Below are 26274 nucleotides of genomic sequence, written 5' to 3'. Positions count from 1 at the left end.
GTTGGCAGGAAAGAAAAAGTGAGACATACAAGGAGTCACAGTGTAGAACACTACTGAACCACAATCTTATATGGTGCAAAACAAGTTAAAAGGGGGTTTTTTAAGGAAAGATGGGGGGCGGAAAAAAAACAAAGAAGTTTAAAAAAAGAAGAAAAACAGGAGTTTTTAAATGTGGAGCCTGCAAGTATTGTGCATACTTAAAAACAGGAAACAGCTGCTGTTTAGGTGCTAGAAAGAAAACCCTTACTTGCAAATCCTTTGTTAATTGTAATACAAAAGGGATAATTTATGTCACCTTGTGTAAAAATTGCAACGCATTTTATGTTGGGAAAGTGAAAGGCGAATCAAACAAAGGATTTATGAACACATATATGATATTAGAACATCATGTGCCAATAATTCTCTGTATAAACACACATTAACTTGCAAAGATTCTAGTTTTGAATTTTTTGTTGTGGAGGTGGTCCCTATAGATCCAAGAGGGGGAATGTGGGAAACATTATTAGAATACAGAGAATTATACTGGCAAATAACTTTAGAAGCCAATAAATATCCTGGAATCAATGATATGGTTTCATTAACACCTGTTTTGAAATTAAGAGCAGCTAAACTATAAAATGTATGAACATAATTTAACATAACAACACTGATTTTAATATTACCTTAATGCTATTTTTACTTTTTATTTATGATGATCATTTAGTTGTAATATTATTTTTCACCAGCAGAGTGGAGTATTGGTTTTATGTGCTGATTTTACCATTCATTTTCAAAAATGTGTTTTTAATGAAGTTTTTTATAATATGTACTAATCTAAACTAAATGCAACACAGATTCACTTTCTAAAACTAATTTTAAACTATATTTATCAATTTTAATCTTTGCATTTTGCACTTTGAAAATAGTACTTTTTCATTCATTTATTAATTAATGTTGTGGCAAATTAACCATCAATTGCTATTGGTTGTGAGCTTTTATTCAACTGTATTTAAGTACTGGATTACTGGTTTATGCGTGATTTGTATTTATCTGAAGAAGGTTTGACGAAACGTTGATGTGTTGATGTGTTGTACACTGCGTACTGTTTTGGTGTTCTGTGGATTGCTGTGTTGATTTTTATACGCCCAATTAAACCTTTTATCTGTGCTCCTTCGTTGTTGAACTGGTGCTTTCCTTTTGGTTATTAGTCAAGCAAGCACCATCCTTTTGATTTTGATATATATATATATATATATATATATATATATATATATATATATATATATATATATATATAGGTGTATAGGTGACCTGCAGAATGTTGAGTGTGTGTTTGGCCTGCATCTTATTTAATTGATTGCATTTAGATGACTAAGCAGTTGCTAGACAAGTGTGCAAGATCACACAGTTCTTGGGGTAGGGGAATATGCCCTTTTCTCGATGTCTCATATTTAATGTATATAATTAGCAGGGAGTGTGGGGTACAGCCCTAGATATGAGGGGTGCTTTCTTCCCTACAAAAAACAATTTTTTTTTTATTTTTATTTTATTTTAAGTATTGCATGCAGCTATGTTCTTTCTCTGCACGTGTGTTAGCTTGTCATTGTTCAGTTTGTCAACCTTTTGTGATCAATGTTTAGAAGGTCGACGGATGTATTACTTGACTAACATCAGTATAACTATAGATGGATAGTTAGATAGATATGAGCCTAGCAATAAATATTGAAGTCTCCAAAAAGTGAATATAGAAAGAGTGATCTTTTTGGACAAAATCTAAAAAATCAAACTACAAAAAAATGAAAAACAATATCACCCCTTGTTAACTAAATATGCCAACTATAATGAAGAAAAGGCAAATTTCCAGATTATGCTGTACAGCAATCGCACATGCAGAGCCTGAGAAACAAGGGAAAAAGAATGTCCTCTATTACAGACTGCAACTAAATCTATATAGGTACATATCTAAATATCTATATCTATCTATCTATATCTATATTATCTATTATATATATATATATATATATATATATATATATATATATATATATATATATATAGAGAGAGAGAGAGAGAGAGAGAGAGAGAGACATACAGTGATGCAGTCCCTTTAAATGTGCTTCCTCCGAAGGGTCATGTAGTTTAGCAGCGGATGGTCCCTGTAAGGAAACTAACATAGAAACAATTAAGGAGGTTAGAGTTCATTACTGCTGCACGTGACAATACTTAAGTCCTACTGCCCTGATGTAGAGAAGATTCATGATCTTTGGATTCAAAGAGGGTCCTGGGAGGATTTTAAAGGTGTTATATATACCAGATGGAGGAAGGAGCGCAGTCCAGATGATATCCTTTTAAGGAAACATATTTGAACACTTTAGAGGAGAAGTCAGCTATATTTATTCCTACCTGGGTAGAAGAAGAAGAAGATATTTTTATTTATCCCTATCTGTGAAATTGCAACAAGAGCTGCTGTATTGCTGTGAGGTCTCTGTAAGTACTACACATTTATTTTGCCAGCTACAGTGCCAAAGCCCTGTGCATATGGGAGCACTGCATCTGAACATAAATCAATTTTGCTCTTAATATGAATTACAGGAAGCCTACAGTGCAAGAACTAAGAAGAGAATTTATTTTGACAACAGACTGAACTGTTTGGCATGAACTGCATTTTTTGCTTTTCTTAACTTTATTTGTTGTAAATAAACATGAGTTTCAAAATGGAAGGCTGGCTTCAATGTATTACATTGGTGGAGAATGCAAACAAAAATTGCAGTCTTTTAATATTGTGACTTTCCCAAAAGCTGCCTGCTGAGCAGATTACAGTTCATTAGAATCACTATGCAAAATATCAAACTATGGCAGATGAAACCTGTGATGTGTTAAGGAGCTTGTTAGTTACTTTGGGCGTAGCATTCACAACTGTATGAAGTAGAGACTGAAATTCATTGCCCGCCCCTGCATGTGAACATAAGTACACAAGTTGAGTTTTAGCCATGTCTGAGTGGAAGGGACATAAGTCTAAGTTTTGGGTTTATGTGCTGGATTGTTCATACATAAATAATCTGCTCAGCAGAGCTGTGACATGTGAGAGGCACATTTGGTGCAGTTTACCTGCATGATTGTCAGCTAATAAAGATTGTTAAAAATGAATGCCATTCCATGTGTCTTGACCACATCCAAGAGGATGCCCTTTCCTTCGCTTTCCAAAGTAGAGGCAGAACTTGAATGCAAAGTCTTAATGCTATCAAAGTGTAAATGAACCAACTGATTGGTGTACTCTCAATGGCTCCAGTGATTAAAAGAATGGTTGAGTGCTAATGCATTTTATTTAAAAAAAACTCAGTGATGTCTACACTTAAACACATAGCATGAAAGCTTGCTAATACAAAAGAGCTTTCTTTGATAGATGCTTCCAGTGGGTCTATATTAAAAGACCGAAAAATTAAAACCACAAATGCCTAAAGAGTGAAAGAAATGGAACCCCGAACTTGCTACACCCCCCACTAAATATATATTCCAACTCCGAGATCGCACTACAGTGAGGAAAGGGCAAATATTCCAATCTTCACTGTACCGCGATCTGACAAACAGCACTTTGAGGTTCCATTTTTTTCGCTCTTTAGGAGTTCGCGGTTCTGCTCTTTCAGTCGTGTAATATAGACCCGCTTCCAGTAGGTTCTGGAAAATGCCTTTAGATAAAGAAAGTCAAGAACTGGCAACATTCATAACTCCAGTAGGAAAGTTCTGTTTTAAAAGGTTGCCATTTGGTATAATCTCAGCACCTAAAATATTTTAAGTCCAAAATGACTGATTTACTCAAGGGCTTGATGATGTTGCTATTCTTAATATAGATGGCATCCTAGTATTTGGTTCAGATAAAGAAATGCATGATGCATAATGGCTTGTTGTTATATCAAGACAGTATTGTAGCACCTGCATCTCAATCAGCAGAGCTATTTCAAATAAATGAATGTCATTAGCGTCTATCAAAATGTCAGAGTAATGGCCAAAGATCAACCAAAGCATTATAAACCTAATGTCCACATATCAATTCTGCATTGCATATAAACAATCACAGATACAACAGCCACTTGTGTCATGACAAAAGAGTTTGAAGACAAAAATCTGCCTTGTTGTTATTGTAGACTATTAATCTAATACACAAAAATAACTTGTATACCAACCACTGCTAGCCATAAAATAGTAGTTAGATTTAAAACAAAATGTTCTCAAGGTATGGGCTACCTATTGATCTGGGTACAGACAATGGCAGATAGCTCATGTCAAGCTGATTCCAACACTCTATTAGTGACTGGTTTCACCCATACTTTGTCAAGTTCTAACTATACACAGTCAAATGAATGGTTATGTTGACATTGCATTAAAAAAGATATTAAGACAATCAAGCCTTCACAGAGCTCTCGTGACATACTGAGCTACTCAGCAGTTCTTCAAGAGTAAGGTCTTCACAGCTAATGTTTTGACGACACGTACAAACTATATGAGCTTAAAGTTATTTCATGCAGTTGAGCCAAAGAAAGTAACCAAAAAGCCAGAGATTTATAGAAAACAGTTTACAGCCAGCATCATTCTGCATACCCACTACCTGCCTTCATCAAGGCCAGGCTGTCTGCTTAAAGTTGGCAGGAAAGAAAAAGTGAGACATACAAGGAGTCACAGTGTAGAACACTACTGAACCACAATCTTATATGGTGCAAAACAATTATATCATGGCTTGTAAAAATAGAGGACATGTCCACTTAGTTACTAATGAGTGTCAACCTGAATGTAATGCTCCAAAAAAACACTCTAACTAGCCTGAGTCAAGAATAATCAGATCAATGTCCAATAAATTGGTACCTGCACTGGCAAATGAGCTACTTAACTGACCATTCATGACAGGAGTAGAAGTTCAACTATTTACAAAAGACAGAAATGGTGCTGTCCAGCAAATGCAATTGAATGTGATTGTTTCTATTCCTGATCCTTTTGACATTGTGTTGTCTAATGACTGTAAAAGTTGTCACACCTGTTATAACAGCCTGTCTCAATGTTTTTCATACACAGATTCTCATTCTGTTTCCATTTCAAGTTCGAATGGTGACTGAATGACAAAGAGAGATCAAGAAATCCATATCAGAAATGCTTCCAGAGTTTTCACAAAGGCATTACAGCAGTAAAGTAACTATTAGTAATGCAATTCCAAATGTTTTGTAAATAACTTTATTGCCTGTTTGTGTGTTAAGTATATGCTTTTGCAAGCTCATTCCAGAGTGTTGAATGTATGCTACATTTGTTGCATACCATTATACTTCATGATTTTAAAAAATACACTCTCTCTAAAGGGAGAGATCTAATGATAAGTAAAATAGAACTACCTGAGTGTCTGTATATATTGAGCATATGTAGTATAGCCATTGCCATTCTAAGACTAATACGTAGTATTGCCATTTTAATATTGTACACCCCCCATAATGCACTGCACTTCTAAGCTAGAGTTAGTTGGAGTGAGATGCTTGAAGTGTTATCATTATTTCTGCTAAGCTGCCATGTTGTTGAAAATAAAAGTTGTCTGTCTGATTAATCTGATGGCGATCTTGCCATTTCTAAGACTTGTTATGAATATCACTAGTTAACCATAGGTGTACACATTGGCACAGTCAAAGCTCCACCCATATATACTACCAGGAGTACATAGCCCCACCAAAGAGAAAAATACCTGATTAGAAGACATGTAGGGAGCTTTGTTCTGGTGGCAGGGTTAGGAAAATCTATTACTGACTCTTGTCAAAAGACCTCTGTTAAAATATTGAAAGAACATAGTATAAGAACTGACAGAAGCTGTGAGTTTTATTAAAAGACTCAGTCAGTTAAAGTGATAAAATACGTCAGCATTCAGCCAGACAGAGAAAGGCACTAGTTAAGAAATTAAAGCTGGGGCAGATAGATCTCATACTGAAAGAAATGAAATAGAAGAACACAGACAGTCTTAAGCTTCGCCCTACTAAATGAGAGCAGAGATTAAATCAGAAATAGAAGCGAGACTCTAAAGGAAAAGTACATAAAACCTTCTCTGAAGAACAGAAAGGAAATAAACTACCTCTGATGGAAGAAAATAATTTTCATAAGTTGGCATTTATAGGGGATGTCTTACAGGTTGGAGAAAAACCTGTACCTCTATTTGTAGAAGAAGCCTGTGTCTCCACTTCATGTCAAAATACTGAGTAAAATACTAACTTATGTGACCTTCAGATAAGTCGTATCAGAGATTAGATTGCTTTAGAGACTGGGCGACCTGTAGATCGCACACTGAATGGAGAACGGATGTTCTCCAGCAGGGTATTAATCTATAGCTAACCCCTGCTGAAAAATAAGTTCACTGCTTTATGGCAACATATCAAGCCGCCACGAGCTCAGACTGAAAGTTACCTAATGGCCGCTGTTATTTTACACTCACTAAGCAGTGCTTTTGCTGTTTAGCGAGTGTAAAATGAAAAGAAATTTAAAATAAAAATGTGTGTGCATGTGCTTATGTCAGTGTGAGAGAGTGTATGTGTGCATGATAGTGAGAGAGAGATTAATCGAGCTATTATTCTACAGTCACTAAACAGTGCGTTTGCTATTTAGCGAGTGTAAAAAATAAATGAAACAAAACAGTGTGTGTGTGTGTGTGTGTGTGTGTGTGTGTGTGTGTGTGTGTGTGTGTGTGTGTGTGTGTGTGTGTGTGTGTGTGTGTGTGTGTGTTTCTGGAAATAATGCCCTTCCAGGGGTGTAGAGGCCCTCTGCCTGCAATGTCAAGTCTTAGAACACCCATGGGCAGGTGTTATCTCCACAATAACACACACCCTGTTGGGCATTATTGCTTGCTTAAATTCCATACAAGATTACAAGATACATTTTGTCAAAATAAACCATGGTATACAAAATATGGGGTAGATATTATTTTTTTTTTTTTTTTTATCATTACTACACGAGTCAAAAATAAATTATGGTTGTCAGCTGAAACGGCACAAACAAGTATTAGCAGTGAGTAAAGAGTGCAATTGGAATGACAAGTATAATTGTAATTAAAGATCATGCATACAACAATTAGGTTATTTCATAATGAGCATAGTGCTTACAAATATAATACATACAAAATATGGTTATAAAATGCTAAATAAATAAGATAAAGGAAGAAGGTATGGACAGTAATATAATATGCAATATTGTACATTAGGTATCTTCTTATGGTCTAATATTTTGGGTAAAAAAAATTAAATAAGCTAGGGCAGTGGAATAAACTTAAAATGTTTGTGGATAGGTGCTAAACAAAATCAGATGACCCAAACTGTAACTATTCCACTATGGTTGTTAGTGGAAGAACACTGCTGGCTCAAATAATAACTGCTGTGCAAATGAATAAGAAATTAGACCTTTCTGTTCTCACTGACTTTTTGAAATTTTCACAGAATATTTATCTTATTCAGTTTCTAATAAATATATATTTCACTTGTTCTGTTTCTAAGTCAATGTATCATCAATATTAAGGATATAAGTGAGCAGGCAAAGACAGCTCCCCAGCCACTGACTTATTTTTTGTATTTACTGCCTTATCTTGGATTATGTTGATTTTGTTTAAACATCTTTATTGAATTATCACTTGTGACATAGGCAAATTTACATTTATATAAAAGCAATAAAAATATATTAACATAACAGACATTATACTTCACATATATTGCTATATATCATATAGCCTAACCAATATTACATAAATTATGTTGATTTTATGTCAAGTTTAAAAAGAAGAGGCAAATGTGTTTTTTTTCTGCAAAGGTCTCCATATTTGTATGAGAGGCATTCTATTAAACATCTGTTTTTACTAGCATTTAAATTGTCTTTACTCATTTAGACTAAAGAGAATGACAGATAAAGCTCAAACATTTAACAAAAAATGGAAGCATTATGCGATCTGATTTTGTTAGTGAAGTATCAAGATTAAAAAGGCTGTACATGGGAAAAGGAATTCTTTCCCAAACAACCAAGTACTAAACTTGTTAGTAATTCCTGATAAATACCTGCACTGTAAAAGTGACTATGACATTCATCAAATGTTTTGACATAACTGGAAAGATAATTGAAAAGGAGCCACAGTGGCTACTGAATATAATAGTACTTCTGTCATTTTCTTGGATTAATGCCATTAATCATGATTTCCAATTTAACAATGCAGATTACTTGTTTCAGGATTTGCCATTATGCTAATGCTTTAAAAGCATTGTTAATACTGGACATAGCTATCAAAACTGTTGAAAACTTTAGCACCATGAATTGTTTCCCCTTTGTTGTTTTTAAACACTTTCACATCCTCACTACAGAGATATTATTAGTCCAAGATGAGGTCAGGCTTACACGGACATAAGTAACACAGCCTTCAGCAAACCTCTGCTGAGTCACCATGTACAAACCATTTAATGCGTTTAATGATATTGCACACCACACTCACTCAGGACGGTTCTAGTAATACTTTGTCATAATTTAGTGAGTGCACAGTTTTTAATAAAATCTGTTTATCTGGCAAAGTATGCTTCGTTAAACTCTGAAATGGCAGGGTATGAATGGCATACTGTTCTGTTTCCAATCCTTCCTTTTCTTTTAGGCATGGAATCACCTGAAAGCAAATATAAATCACATTTCCTAGTATATATATATATATATATATATATATATATATATATATATATATATATATATATATATATATGTGTGTGTAGCCAAAAAAACGCTCCAAAGCCAAGAACTAGTCCCCGACAGTCCAATGGACAATATAAAAACAAAATTGTAGGATGTAAAAATCCACGAGTGCAAGCAGTTACCACACTTTATTAAAATCCACACAAAACAGTCGTCAAGCGCTTTCGTCAAACTGACTTCATCAGAACAAATTCAAATAGTCAACACGTTACTTATATACCCTTAATTGGTAGTGATTAGAAACAACAAGCTATACAATTAAAATGGTAGTAACCCATCACTAAAAAGCAATAGAAAAAACATTGACAAAAAATGTATGTTGAAGAAGTATTGTATGTTGAAAGGTAGTGTTTATTGAAGAGAATGTGTACTGAGTGTTTACAAAAATGTTTTATTTTATTTTTTTAGCTCTGTGTCTGAGCTCAGGTTTAATACTGATGGCTTCGTTTATGCCAGGAAATTCACAGGCGTTTAACTTCAGTTGCAATCTAGTTTCAGCCCTGAGCAATTTATTTGTCCAATCCCACCCCCCCGCTAAAATCTTTATTCACTATTTCTAGAATACCAAATTTAAAACTATGGGTGGGGTTACTCTTAATGTGTTTATATAGGGCATTTTTTTCATCCTTTCTGGAAATGCTATAATTATGCTCGTAAATTCTACGGTTTAACCTCCTCTCTGTTTTTCCAGTGTAAAAACATTGGCATTCCACACAGAACGCTAGATACACAATACCTGTTGTGGTACAGGAACCTGTGACCAAAGATACCTCAAACCCATAGGGATCTAACTTCACCTTGGGAGTCTCCAGAATATGTATACAATATTCACAAGCCCTACATTTATGCGTACCATCTTTTCTAAACAGAGAGAGAGAGAAATGTATTTTTAGGGAAACTGTCTTAAAAAATAAATACTAAAAAAACAAGTAATCTCCGTGGTATCCCTGAAGTCTCAAAACAACCCACTAAACAAGTGTAGTGGGTCCAAAAAAACAGTATAAGAAACTTCTCTGTGTGGAAGATTTTCAGTCCATATATCTCTAGTTAATCATTGTATATTAATCAGACAAAAGTAGTAAAAGTAGAGAACTTAAACTCATATTAAGTAAAAAAAATATATATATATATATATATATATATATATATATATATATATATATATATATATACATTTGCACAGAATTATTAAGTATTCAAAAGTAATCCAAGCAAGGCAGGCAGTCTGTCTCCAGTTGAAAATCCAGAGATTGAAATAAAACAAAAATACAGTACTAGTTTCCTCACAAGCAAGGGAGTGGTTTATTGTGCTGTAAAACAAAGTGTTATTGGTATACATGTTAAATTCACATCCCTTCCCCCATCAGTGTGACATTCAAGCTGCCCCTGCCCTACTTAGTAGCTGTCATAATAATATAACCCTATGTACTTTAAATAAAATTTATAATGATGTGGTACCTCTTATTTAACCAAATTATTAAGCAGGTTATTAAGTCTGTGATTTTATCCAAGACAATATACTACATGGCTGGAAATGCATCAACCTTAGACCATTTGGCAATCAAAAAATATATATAAATATATCCATATACATTTTGCATGCAAAAAATCAATTGTAAAAGTCATATTCTATTTTCATAACCTATTGTTAACAAAGAAGTCTAGAAGGACGAAAGCGATCTTTATATGGACTGAAAATCTTCCACACAGAGAAAAAAAAAAAATACTATGATTTTTTTAAAAGTGATAGATATCTGAAAAAAATGTTTTATCCTTATAGGCTGCACATTAAAGCAACTGAGAATTAAATACATTGGTTTATAAACAGATCATATCATTAACGTCGATAAGCAATCAGGTAATAATTGGCATTTACCAGATCTGGCAGTATAGCTCAGACAGATTAAGCTATGAGCTACTAATGAGCTTAATTCTGAAGTCATGGGTTTCAGTCCCTCAGCCTCCTTTTTGAATTATATGTGACACTGAACAAGCCACTTAGGCCAGGCCATGTTTGTGGGGTTCTCCTGAAAGAAGCAGTTTTTCCAAACAGGCTAAACTTGTCAACAAAAGAATGATAAAGTTACACAGAGATCGGAGCAGTTTATATACAATGCTTAAGTTTGCAATTCTGTTACTCATAGTGATATGTTTTGACCATATAGGGAATAATTCATAAATACATTATAATGGCACTGTGGCAAATAGTATTATAAGAAATGGATGAGATTTCTTGCATTACTTTAATGGTATTGTGGAGGATAGTCTTTGCAAGCTAGTGGCAGACTTTATTACTTGGAAGGCCATGTGTGCCAGCAATTCATAAAAAAAAAAAATTCAAGCCCATCACAAATCCTTTGTACCTGCTAACACCCTCCCAAACATACACAGCTTCCTTACTCCTTCTCTGAGTGAAGGGCATGTAGCAATGTTAAAATCCCAACATGTGTATACACACACACACACACACACACACACACACACACACACACACACACACACACACACACACACACACACACATACATACACACACAAACGGTATTCTCACCAGCTGACAGAGCACATGGGCCATAGTACAATATCCCCAGAACTATCATACATAAGGTCTGAACCCACTTTCCTTAATTTCTTAGTTACACAAGGAGTAACCTAGAAGGAACAATCAGTTCCTAAAACTAGCTGTTAGTGAAGCTTGTTAACATATTGCTGGCTAGCAAAGCATGCAACATTGCATAAATAGTGTACACATCTGCAGCTCATTCAGTGCTGTTTCCATACAGTAACCAACAGCATGGGGGATGAGCGTCACCTTTTGTGTCACTGTGCTAATTGCATTATAGCTCCTGCTACCATCTTGCATCACTCTGCAGATGATTCATATCTCTGATCATATGTCTTTAACACTCCCCACAACCAACTGTGACACATGTACACCACTTTTTATTTTGTTTTTTAAGCTAAACAACTGTCACTTAAACGAAACTGGCTGCTGAATTCTTGAACTCTCAGATATTTCAGCATGGAAAAAGTAGGGAACCCTCCCCCACACCAAACCTGTACTTGCTCAAGAGGCTTTTAAATTGCACATTTTATAACTAACTACTTTAGAAAGGAAGCCATGACCTTCTCTTTGCTGTTGTGGACTGTTCAACCTCCCCACTCACTCTCATATACTTACTCTAACCACAATAGAGTAGAACAATGGTTATAGGTTCATAGGTTCATAGGTAGGTACTAGGCTATCTGCCCGAAGGCATTTATAAGCCTAGCCAGAAAGTGTTGGCTTTCACCGCCCCCTTAGATTAGTTCCCTGTGCATCTGTCCAACAGAGCCATTGAAGTGATCCCTGGGGTAAACGTTCTGTTTCCTATCCACTCATCAAGGTTTCTCTTGAAGAGGGTTAGCGAGGAGCTCTGCCTAATGTAGATTGGAATCTTGTTCCAGAGCATGGGAAGTCTCTGGGACAGGAATCTATCCCTCCAGAAAGTCCTATTTATTGTTGTGGTGAGGTTTAGATCCCTGGAGCGTGTGGCTCGAGGGGATATGGTTTTCTTTAGGTGGAGCATGTCCATCAATTCTGGGTTGGACATGGCCTTGTATGTCAGGCAGAGATCACCTCTGAGTAGGCGGTATGCAACCAAGTACAGCTGCAGTTTCTTCAGTCGAGCTGCATAGGGCATCTGCTTGAGGCCAGTGACCCTCTTGGTGAGGAACTTCTGTGATGTTTCCAGTTGTTGCAGGTGTCTTGTAAGGTACATCCCAAATGGGGCATTGTACTCTATGATAGGTCTGATGAGTGATGCGTAGAGGGGCCCAATGACCTCTTTCAACTTGGATGCAAACCCTTTTGTGACTAGGTGGGCCACATAGAAGGATTTGCTAACCACTTTGGCAATGTGATTATTAAAGGAGAGGTTACTATCTACTTGGGTCCCCAGATCCCTTATTACATCTTCCGTATTTAGCGGGCTACCACCTATGTGGTAGTTTGTGGGTACTTTGTTTTTTCCAAAGGGGATGACTATGCACTTTTTGGCATTTAGCTTGAGACCATGGTTTTGACACCAGGTATCTGCCTCAGTGAGACCCTTTTGGAGGATGTCTTTGTCAGCCGAAGAGTCAATTATAGCCCCTAGTTTGCAGTCGTCTGCGAACTTGGTGAGCCATAGTCCTCCTGTGCTTGCCTGTACCTCTGAGAAGTATATACCAAACAGGAGGGGTCCTAGGACTGAGCCCTGGGGAATGCCACTTGCAACAAGTTTAGAGTCAGACCTGGCTCCTGCAACTCTTACCATGTGGGTTCTGTCCATGAGCCAGTTGACAACCCATCTCGTGACATAGGGGTTTATGTTCAGGCTGGTGAGCTTGTCTATAATACCTGAGTGGGGAATAGTGTCGAAGGCCTTTGCGAGGTCTAGGTAGGCTGTGTGGACCACCTTTCCATCGTCTATAGCCTTGGTAACTGTCTCAGAGAAGTCCACCAGGTTTAGGAGGCATGATCTGCCCTTAACAAAGCCGAACTGGGTTGGGTCCAGTGTTTGGAGGTTTACAATGTCTCTGTTAATGAGATCCATGATGATGCGCTCCATAGCTTTGCAGACCAAGCTAGTCAGGCTTATAGGGTGATAGTTCCCGGGGTCTGTTGTGGCTCCACCTTTGTGGAGTGGAATAACCGTTGCTGTGCTCCACTCTGTGGGCACGTAGCCTGTGGAGAGGCTAAGTTTAAACAATGTGTTTAGGTGAGGGGTTAGTTCATCTTTGAGCTTGTGTAGGACGCAGCCTGGGACACCGTCCAGTCCCATTGATGCTGTGTTTTTGGCTTTGAAAAGGGCTGTTTTAACCTGAGTGTCTGTGATTTCAGGGGCACTACATTCTTCTGGTATAGTTATGGGCCCTTTGGGGGTGAGAGGGGGGTGAAGTTTGCACTGAACCTGTCTGCCAGGATGTTGGCTATATCAGCTGGTTCAGTGTATTTTGTGCCATTCTGCACTAATTCCGAGCAGATCTAAGAATTGCCACTTAGATTCTTGACATAGCTAAAGAATGCCTTGTGGTTATCTTTGGAGTCCATGGCAATTTTTCTTTTAAAGCTAGCCTTGGATGATTTTATGAGGGAACGTAGTTTCTTGCTGATACTGATCAGGGATGTCTTCCCTTCTTGGGATTTTACTCTTTTCTGTACTAGTTTCCTCTTTCTATTGTATAGCTTGTTTATGGTAGGGGTCCACCAGACTGTTTGCCTTTTCTTGGAGGAGTGAGTCTTGGTTTTGTTTGGGATAGCACGATCCATCCATTCTTGTAGGTGCCCATAGAGTGCATTAGTAAAGGATTTTGCAGCTTGGACAGCGTTATCCTTTAGCATGGGGGCTTTGAAACTTCCCACCTCGGTCTTAAGTAACGTGAAGTTTGCTTTTGAAAAGTTTTTCACGATGCTTTCTTTGACCGGGGGTGGTGGCGGAATGTGGATATCCAGAGTGATTTGTTTATGGTTAGAAAAGTAGGAAAACAAGAATATGTTTTTGTTTTTTTTTTTTTTTTTTCAGAAAATAAAGCAGATACAATCAAAAAAACATAAATGCACAGAAATGGCTATCACACTTAAGTGTGTAGCCTACAACACTTAAACAGGTAATTTAAACACAAAAACGACGTTGTTAAAGTGCAGGCAGTAAAATAAGTGCAATATGTAGCTGAAACAAGCTTTTAAATCATAGAAACTCTAGAAAATTGGCGTTTTAGGCAGAATTAGCTAAAGGCAGCAAGAAAATGCAGAAAAATGATACTTAATCACTCCAAAGTCTCTCTTTTGTCTCTCTGCTGCTGTAGAACTCTGCAGGGTACCAGGCAGGAGCTTGCTGAGCTGTATACTAGCACAAAAACCATGCAAATGCGGGTTTTATAACAGGGAAATGAAAGAGATAAAAATTTGCCCAAAATGGCCAAAAAACTACTAATTACTGGGCTGAAACCACTCCTCCAGGGTCAGATAGGCTGCTCAAAGCTCCCTCTCTCACAGTGAACAGAGAAACTTCCTTCTATCCAAGTAAGGTATGGGCAAACACAGAAACTTGTAACACAGCCCTGAATTCAGCAGTAACCTGAAAACTGGACTAAACTAGCTTAGAAAGGCAGGAAAACAAGTTTTTTTTTGTTTTTTGTTTCAGAAAATAAAGCAGATACAATCTGTCCCTCTGTCTCTGAGGGCTACGCCAGCAGTGTGTATATTTTTTCATGTTGAAAATTCTAAGCAATGTAAAGGAAGAAAAATATACATTATTAGAACATAAACATGAAAGTACGTACTGAGCAGTGTATTTCAGAGTTCTGCAGCAGGAGATAGCTTTCTTTGTCAAAGAACTGTGATTGGGTTTATATATTATTTATTAGGTGAAAGTTGATAAAATGTTCGTTTGATATAGTGAGACTCAAAACTGTCATACCACATCAAATAATAATTTTTTTCGCCACTTATATTTTCATTTCATAAACTACCTTTGGTCTCTCACCTTAAAAGAAGCCTCTGGCCTAATGGGATCAACCCACTGAATAAAGCAAACAAATAAATAAATAGGATAAATAAATAAATATCTTGTAAATGTTGTCACAGATGCCATGCAGGAATAACACAAAGAAAATAAAAAGGATAAAAATAGGGGCAAAGTAAGTTTTACTTAAAATGAGAGGGATAGAAAATGCGCGCTCTTCATAAAGGCTGAGAATTTTAAACTTACATGTAAGACTTCCATCAAATACTTCCCAAAGCCGATAGAATGACAACAAAAATGGCCACAAACAGTCACAACTGTTAAAACTGATATGGAAGTGACACATGATTACAGCAAACATTAATGGAGAAAAGAAACAAAAACTTTGGGAAATTTAAATTAAAAATGAATGAATTAAGACAGAAGAAAAATAAAAGGGAAAGTAAGGATCCATGTGACTCTTTTTAGGGGGGGGTCAAAGCTCGAATGTATGGCACCCTGAATGTAGTAAACAAATGTGCAGGATATATATATATATATATATATATATATATATATATATATATATATATATATATATATATATATATATATATATATATGTGTGTGTGTGTGTGTGTGTGTGTGTGTGTGTGTGTGTGTTTGTATACACACACATATATATATATATATATATATATATATATATATATATATATATATATATGTGTGTGTGTGTGTGTATATATATATATATATATATATATATATATATATATATATATATATATGGATCTACCTTAGTAGATCGACATGTTAAAAGAGCGAACACGAATTAACCGGCCAGAAGATGCAAGTCACTTTACCGATGCCAGAAGATCGACAAGGCAGAAGACCGACGGAGGAAGACACCGACGCTGAGAACACTGCGATGGGGAAAGGATGTGTAAGTATGCGGTAGTGACGGACAATAGGGTGCGAGTAAGGTAAGTGTGCAATGTTGGTGGTCTGCAGGGGTAGGGGTGGGATAAGTGAGTTAGGGTTAGGTGCGGTAAGGTAAGTGTGCGATGTTGGTGGTCTGTAGGAGTAGGGGTGGGATAAGTGAGTTATGGTTAGAGGCGGGTTAGGTGAGTGTCGATAGTGACGGACCTTAGGGTAAGGTTTGGAGTTAGGGTTGTAGATAGTTGTGTATGTATGGGTTAGTGTTTGTTTGTAAGGATTTTGGTGTGCTTGTGTTGTGTGTGTGGGTTTTGGATAGGGGATTTGTTTTGTTTGTTGGTATGATGTGTCGGGTGTATGCGATGTCGTGTTTGTGCACTGTCGATCTTCTGGCGTCGGTAAAGTGACTTGCGATATTTTGGCGTCGGTTAATTCATGTTCGCTCTTTTAACATGTCGATTTACTAAGGTAGATCCATATATATATATATATATATATATATATATATATATATATATATATATATATATATATACATATGTACACACACACACACACACACACACACACACATATATATTTATTTTATTTATTTATTTTATTTTACATTTGTTGACCAGGATAGTCCAACTGGATACATGTCCAGCAGAAGCCGGGGGAGAAAAGCTCCAAACTTACAAACAGATAAAGACAAGCAAGTTACAGTATATGCATAAACATATTATATTAACATACAAGTTACAGTCTCACATTTCAAGCCTATGAAGAATACAGTTTATCTTCAGAAATATATACAAATATGTTACAATTTCTCTTATCAAACCTATAGGTACAGCTATATGCAGACTATCTGCAAAATGTTAGTTTCTCTTTTCAAACCTTTTAGTGTAAGAGGTAAGTCGCTGTGAATAAAAAATTGCGGGGATATTGAAGTAGAGGAGGCTTTAGTCAGGGTTAGAGCAAGGACATAACCAATGAGTTTTAAAATACTGGGTTAGATTTTTTTTTAACTGATTAAGGGAGGGGTTCAGAGTAAGGTCAGATGGGAGTGAATTCCAGGTTTTGCCTACTGAATTTGCAAAGATTCTCCAGATAGGTTGTTAGCTTTAACAAAATGAACCAAACGTTTTGTAGTAGAATGATGTGGCCTAGCATTTTTGTAGTGATGGGTAATGTTTTTAAGGGAGGGTGTTTTTCTGTATGGTTAATAACCTTGAATGCTTCAATACGTTGATTATATTGAATTAGCCTGGGGAGTTCTAGCCATCCTAAGACATTTAGGTTTTGACAATAGTGTGTCCTGTAAGGAGTTCTGTGGCAAACCTGGCAATTTGAATGTAACAACTAGAAAGTTTGGTGAGATCAGTTTAGTTCAAGTTAGTGAGTATTGGTGAGGTATAGAGTAGAGTTTAAAGCAGATGGGCATGGGCAATGGCAGTCCTAGCTAGAGGGGTGAGAAAAGCTTTGTTTTTGTATAAGGAGCCAAGTTTTTTTATTAACGGTTTTAATAGTTTGGTTTACATGCATATCGTATTTGAGGTTGTTATCTATTATAACACCCAGGAGTTGGTATACATATCTGGTGAGATTATGGTCCCATTGTTAGATGTTATAGTAAATGAAGTTTGAGAGGATTTGTGAGAAGGGGAGAAGAGCAATAGCTTTGTTTTATTAGGGTTTAATATTAGCTGTTGATTAAAGATCCAGTTTTCCACTGTATTAAAGGTTTTCTGGGTTAAATTAAGGAGATCTGTAGGGTAGAGGCTGAGCAAATCAGGGTGGAGTCATCGGCATATTGTATACAGGCTGCATCTGGGATTACAGTGCGGAGGTCATTGATAAAGAGGAAAAAAAGAAGGGGACCCGATATGGAGCCTTGAGGGACACCAAGGGTAACAGGGAGAAGGGTGGAGAGTTGGTCCTACCAAAGGACAGCCTGCTGTCTTCCACTAAGATAAGATTGAAATCAATGTATGGTATGGTTGTTTAGGGTTATTTTATTTAGGGTAAGTAAGAGTAACTGCTGGTTAACTATGACGAAGGCCTTGGAAAGATCGAGAAACAGGGCAGAAGATAGTTTGTTGTTGTTATGGTTGGAATTTATGACATTAAAAAAGGAGAGGAGGGCTGAGGTGGTACTATGCTATGGTCTAAATCCATGCTGGGAGATGGCCAGAAGATTATGTTGAATAAGGTAGTGTAAGAGTTGTTTATGGATACACTTTTCCATAATTTTAGCCAGAGGGGAAAGGATAGCTATTGGTCTATAGTCTGACAGCTCAATGGAGCTGCATCATTTGTGGAGTGGTATGGCATGTGATATTTTCCAGATAGAGGCTTCAGTTATAGTTCTGTTTATCAAAATAGAGACAGGGTGTGCTATAACATCAGCAGCTTTTTGCAGGTAGTCTGCAGGGAGGAGATCAGCTGAAAGGGTGGTTGGTTTGAGTTTTTTAATTAGGGCTCTAATGAGTGAAGTCAGAACTTTTTGGAAGCTAAATGAGAGAATATCACTGGGTTTAGGGTTTTCAGTGTTAGGACAAGTGGTTTTAATTTGCTAGCAAGGGCAGAGGGGGTTGCAGTTGTGGGTTTCATATATATATATATATATATATATATATATATATATATAAATATAAATGAAGATACATAGATACTAACTCCATCATTGTAAGGATAAAACAACCCTGTCCCACATGCCATATGGTCAGATCAGCTGTCCATAAAAAATGACACTGCTTTTTCTCAACAAAATTACTATTCAGCATTTTACCATGTAGTCATATACTATATACTATATGGGTCAATGATAAATGTTCGAACATCCAAAATGTCGAACATTACATGGTCTAGACCAAATGTTCGACATTTGGATGTTCGAATATAAAAAATAAATAAATAAATAAAACACAGACAAAATCACTTTAACAGTGTAGGCAGGGGAAAGCCCCTGTACTACGTGGGGGCTGCACCATACCCCCTACTTAAATATAACAACTCTGTGAACGCACTTCAGTGCAGAAAAGGGAAATTCTCCCTATCTGCACCATACAGTGCCGTTGAAAGTCTATCTTCGAGCACTCATAATTTCAAATGTTTGGTCTCGACCATGTAACATTCGAAATGTTGAGCGTTCGAAGATTTGACAGGTACCCTACTATATACATATGTGTGTGTATATATATATATATATATATATATATATATATATATATATATATATAAAAAAAAAATATATATATATATATATATATCTATATATATATATATATATATATATATATATATATATATATATATATATATATATATATAATATCTATATATCTATATATATATATATATATATATATATATATATATATATATATATATATATATAGATTCACTACATAAGACTGAAAACCCATAATACCGACATCCATAATCCTGAGACCAGATACCCAAAAGACGAGAAGACCGGAAGACCAGAAACGCAAAATTTTAAATCCCAAACACTACACTAAACATACACCACACACATACGCATACACACACCATCACCCAAAACACAAACACACAAACCTACACTACATACAAGCAGGGGGCAAGCCCTCATGCACCCCACACCCCCCCTACTTAAATATTCTAGTTCCAAGGTCGCACTACAGACAAACACTTGAAATCACCGTTACACACCTACATTCCCCTCGTACACACATCACAGTCACAACACACACTTACACACACACTAAAGCCCCTAACCAACACACTCAAACATAGATACTTACCTGACCTACCACCAATCCATTCACAAACCGTAACACCAGAAGCGCTACTTCAACATCTCCAAACATCGGGATTTTGAAATTCATGCTTCTGGTCTTTCAGTATTTAGGGATTTCAGCTATATGGTCTTGAGATTTTGAAATTCGATATTTCAAAATTTTGAGATTATGTACTGAACCCATACATATATATATATATATATATATATATATATATATATATATATATATATATAGATAGATATGTGTGTGTGTGTGTGTGTGTGTGTGTATATATATATATATATATATATATATATATATATATATATATATATATATATATATATATATATATATATATATATATATATATATATATATACATATGTGTGTGTGTGTGTGTGTGTGTGTGTGTGTGTGTGTATACATATGTATAAACAAATTCCTGAAGTTCATCACCAAGTATAGACTCAACCTAATACTTGGTGGTGATATTCACCCCAATCCTGGCCCACCCACTTCAGATACACATACCCCCTCTACTTGAAATCTAAGCTACAAACCTACAATTAATAGGCCAACTAACTCTCTCCCTAGCCTGTCATCTCAATATTAGAAGCATTAATAACAAGGTACATGAATTGCATGCACTTCTGGATGTCCACCCCCTGAGATTCTCTGTTTATCTGAAACCTGGTTAAAACCTAACACTAAAGACAATGAAGTGTTACCACCTGGGTACAACATACACAGGCCGGATCGTGCTTCGAGGAAGGGGAGTGGGGTAGCTGTACTCTATAAATCTGAGTTGAATGTCACCATAGATGTAATACAACGACCTCAGATTAATAACTCAGAGATTCTTGACACCAAATTGTAACTTAATAAAAATAAATGCATTAATATCATCTGTATGTACATTCCCCCAGGTAACAATATATCTATACTTGAATATATCCTGCACTGGCTATCATGTCACTACTCCCAAGAAACCCTACTATTTGGAGACTTTAACATAGACTGGGGCACCTGTTCCTCAGAATTCCCAGTCACCCATATTAACCTGCATGCATTTACACAAATTATATCCACCCCTAACAGGATAGGTAAACCCAACCAAAAAGAAAGTATACTTGACTGGGTACTCATAAAAAGTCACCTCCAACTGTACACCTCTGGTACCCTCCTTGATGGCCTAAGCGATCACCTTCTCACATATGTAATTAAGCACAAAACTATTAATTCCCAACAACCCTTACTCAAAAAGGTTAGAAACAATAAAAACTTTGACCCTGCCAAATTCCAACAAGAACTAAACTCATGTAATTGTTCTATTCTAAAACACCTCCCCTTAGAGGAAGCAGTAGCATACTTTAACAACAAATTCCTTGAGATCCTTGAATTGCATGCACCTGTTCATTCAAAGAGAACCAAGGCAAAAACTGTGCCATGGCTTTCTAAAGAGTCTAAACTCAAAATTACCCTTAGAAACAAAGCATGGGCTTTATGGTGTTCTTCTAAAGACCCTCAAGATCACATTAAATACAGACAATCCAGGAACGAAACCAAAAAATCAATTTTACAAGGCAAAAAACAATACTACTGTAATTTACAGACAGTAAATCAAAATAACCCTCAGAAGTTTTGGGCAAGTTTAAATAATCTACTATATCCTGGACAGACTTCAACCCTAATCCCTGCTGCTACTATTGATAAAACCCCTGAAGATGTTTCTGACAGTTTTAACTGATTCTTTACTGAGACAATTCAAGCCCTAGCTAGCCAACTACGTCCTAGCTCCCCTGGTCCTGAAAGTAGCACCCCTAGAAACCTACTCGCGTTCAGCTTCCAATCAGTCACCACTTCACTTATCCGTACCTTGATTAAAAAATTAAAACCCACTACACTTTCTGCTGATCAACTCCCTACTGAGTAACTACAAAAATCAGCTGATGCTATTGCTTACCCTGTCTCAATACTAATCAATCGAACCATAGTAGAAGCTAAAATTCCCACCATCTGGAAAATATCCTATGTAATCTCACTTCACAAAAGAGGCAGCTGTACTGAATTCTCCAATTATAGGCCAACAGCTATACTCTCTCCACTTGCAAAGATTATGGAAAAATGTATTCATAGACAACTCATGCACCACCTAATCCAGAATCACCTTATGGCAGACACTCAGCATGGCTTCCATCCTCATCACAGCACTACTTCAGCCCTCCTAGCCTTTACCAACACCATAAACCATAATCGCAACAATAATTATATATACTCAGCTCTCTTCTTGGATCTTTCCAAGGCATTCGATATGGTTGATCACCAACTTTTAATTCACACCCTGCAAACATTCTGTCTAGATACTAGAGCCCTTCAACGGTTTCAATCCTACCTGAATGGTCGACAACAGGCTGTCCTCTGGCAGAACAAACTCTCTAACCTTCAACCTAACACCCTTGGAGCACCACAAGGCTCTATACTAGGGCCCTTGCTGTTCTCCATCTTCATTAATGACCTTTATACTGTCATCCCAAAAGTCAGCTGTATCCAATATGCTGATGACTCTACTCTGATTTGCTCAGCCACATCTCCAGTAGAGTTATGGTCAGCTACCCAGACCACCTTTAATACAATAGAAAACTGGCTTTCTGAACATCGTCTGATCCTAAATCCCCAAAAAAGTAAAATGCTGTTATTTTCACCAACATGTAGGTCTACCGCTTTCACCTTTACCATAAATTCAAATGATGGCACAATAATCTCCCTTGACCCCTCTACAAAACTATTAGGTGTCATCATAGACAATAATCTAAAATTTGACCTACATGTTAACCAAACTATCAAAACCATCAATAAAAAACTAGGGTCACTTTACAGAATAAAAGCCTTCCTAACCCCTCCAGCTAAAATTGCCATAGCTCGCTCTCACCTTATTTCAACCCTTCTGTATGCATCCCCTCTACTCTCGTATTTAAACAAGACTGTCCTTAACAAACTCTCAATTTGCTACAACCACATTGCCAGGTTTGCCACTGGGCTGCCTTTTAGGGCACATCATTGCATCAATCTAAATTAGCTTGGGTGGCTTGAACTACCCAGCCTAATCCAGTATAACCAACTGATTATGGCATATAAAATCCTCTATAATCCAGACAATATTCCTGCACTTAAAAATATTATCACCCCCTATAACAATCCTAGATCGCTTCGATCCTCTAACAAACTATTAATTCAGACTAGCAAAATTAATAACACAGCCGGTGACTCTCTCTTTGCAAACTCTGTATGTAGATCCTGGAACTCTCTTCCAGCTGATATTACCTTACTTTCCACCTTAGGTCAATTTAAAACTAGACTCAAACAACATTTGTCACTTAACTGGCTATGTCAATGTATCAAGCCTGGCTAACTCTCTCGAGTGTATAAAAATCTGTTAACCAGTATACTGTGTAATTTAATTTAATCCTGACTTGTGCTCAGGATTATCTGTAACCTGTGGAACTTGTTTAACTTGCTTACTTATGTAATCTCTGTAAATAGTCTGTTTGTAATATGCAATGCTGGTATTATGTAATGCTGTATCTGCTTACCCTTGGAGCTTTTCTCCCCGGGCCTCCGCTGAAAATGGACATGCATCCAGTCGGACTATCCCGGTCAACAAATGTAAAATAAAATAAAAATAAATAAATAAATGTATGCGCGTGTGTGTGTGTATGTGTGTGTGTGTGTGTGTGTGTGTGTGTGTGTGTGTGTGTGTGTGTATATATATATATATATATATATATATATATATATATATATATATATATATATATATATATATATATATATATATATATATATATATATATATATATATATATATATATATATATATTTTATATATATATATATATATATATATATATATATATATATATATATATATATATTATAGAATTTATTTTACATTTGTTTACCAGGAAAGTCCGACTAGGCAACAAGTCCGTTTTCAGCAGAGGCCCAGGGACAAAAGCTCCAAGACATACAAAGAATTAGACAAACTTAACAATTTTACAGTTTTACAAAAAGAGAAGTTAACAAGCTTAACATTTTACATAATATATTGTAGATGAAACAAAGTTAAAAGTTACATATTATTTTGTGAAGAAACATGTTACAATTGGTGGATTATTAAACAGAATAGGAAAAACAGACTAGTAGCTAAGGTTACTATTGAGTAGAAGAGAAATTGTATAGCTAGTTCTGTTTTAGCTGGTTACTTTGGTGCAGGCATTACAAGGTTAGCCAATAACTATAAGAAAGTCTACAGGATTGTTAAGTAAGGACATGTAGAAGAAGAGAAGAGGAAACTAGAAGCAAATGTGTTTGGCAAGATTGTTGTGAGGTGTCAGGGGTGGAGTTAGAGGGGATTTTAGAGAAATTATGTATGATGATAGTAGAAGTTACTTTATAAAGAATTAAACTAGACTGGCATGAGTTAGATGTTTTTTGGTTACTTCTAGTTTAGTGTTTGTTTTTTTTTTAATCCTGGTTCAGTACATGGGCATATCTATGAGGTTGTTAGGTGGGCTTTTAGAAGTTTTTTTAATTGTTCAATGTTAGTATTGGTTTTGATGTGTAATGGAAGACTATTCCAAGCTCTGGCAGTGTAACAAGAGTAGATGGATTCTCCAGCGTGATTTTTGTTATTTCTAATAGTGCCTTATTGCGGGAGTAAAGGATATGTTTGTTGGAGTAGTTTGTTAGTATGTTCTTTAGGGCTGGAGTTTTTTTCAGGGTGGTTTATAATATGGTGGGACATTTTGAGCTGATTGTATTTTAGTAATGAGGGGAATTCAAGCCATGAGAGTTTTCTGAGAGAGTGGCAGTGGTGGGATCTATAGTTAGCACCTGTAGTGAATTTTGCTATTTTATTGTAACAAGTTTCTAGTTTTGTCATATCAGTCTTTCTAATGTTGGCAAGGACTGGGGATGCATAGAGTAATGTTGAGGTAAGGTGGGTTCTAGCAATAGTCACCCTAGTTATTTATGTACTTTTTTATGGACTGTTAAACATGAGCGTTAAATAGCAAATTATGATCAATAGTAAGCCCTAACAGTTTGGTACTGGGAACTGGAGTTATAATGGTGTTATTGCCTGAGGTAATTTTGAAAGCTGGTGGGGTGCTCTGGTGGGGTTCTGGTAGGGTGATAAAGGATGAGTTGGGGATTTTGGGGTTCAAAATTAGTTGATCATTAGTTAGCCAAGCTTCTACAGCTACAAATGACTGTTGGGTAATTTGTTCTAGTTATTGGAGGGTAGGAGCAGCACATATAAGGGTTGAGTCATCTGCATATTGTATGAATATGAGTGTGGAATCTTTTGTAGCTGTATGAAGTTTGTTAGTGAAGATTGTGAAGAGGAGTGGGCCAAGGATAGAACCTTGTATGACTCCTATGGTTACAGGTAGAAGAGGGGCAAGGTTTTTTTGCCATAATACTGCCTGTTGACGGCCATCCAGATAGTCTTTAAACCAGGCTATTGCTGTCTGGCTGAGGCTTAAATCGGCTAAGGCTTGTAAGAGTTTGGAATGGGATACAGTGTCAAATGTCTTTGACAGATCAAGAAAGGTTGAGGAGACTAGATTACCTTCAGAACGAAGTTGGTTAGCAGTATTGGTAAAACACATTTGTGCTGTGATGGTACTATGATTAGGCTGGATGCCATGTTGGGTGGGAGTTAGGAGACTGTTTGTTAACAGGTATTCTAGCAGCTGTGTATGAATGCATTTTTCCAAGATTTTTAAAATAGGGGATAGTATGGCTATGGGACATTTGTTGGATAGGTCTGCAAAGTTGCCACCTTTGTGAAGTGGGATTATATGTCCTATTTTCCAGAGTTTAGGTGTTTTATTTTCTGTGATAGAGAAGTTAATTAGGATGGCAGTGGGGACTGAGATGGCATCGGCGGTTAGTTTCAGATATTCTGCTGATAGGTTGTCTGTGGCTATAGTAGTTGGCTTGAGGTTTTTAAAATATTGTTTAAGAGTAGCAGTAGGGACTGGTTGGAATTGAAAGCAGTTGGGGTTGTTACTTGGTGGGGTAATGGGGTGGTGGAGGTGAAGTTAATATTTATAAGGTTTAATATGGATTTGGTGAAGTATTTGTTAAACTGAGATGGGATATTGCCTTTGGTATTGGATAAATTAGGGACTGGGGTAGCAGTTTGGCCTGGATGTAGTATTTTATTAATGGTGGACCAAAACTTTTGGAGATTTTTCTGGTGTTTTATTTGGATGGTATTATAGTAGTCTTTTTTGTCTTGCCTGATCTGCTTTTTGACTGAGTTTCTACGGTCTAGGTATTTTTGATGGTTTGCCATGTTTTTTTCTGTAGCCCATTTATCACAGTCTTTGTCTCTT

This window comes from Protopterus annectens, chromosome 10.part0 (assembly GCF_019279795.1).
Source record: "Protopterus annectens isolate FY-2018-M chromosome 10.part0, PAN1.0, whole genome shotgun sequence".
NCBI classification, from domain to species: Eukaryota; Metazoa; Chordata; order Ceratodontiformes; family Protopteridae; genus Protopterus; species Protopterus annectens.
The sequence above is the reverse complement of the archived record's forward strand: the minus strand, read 5'-3'. Positions refer to the sequence as shown.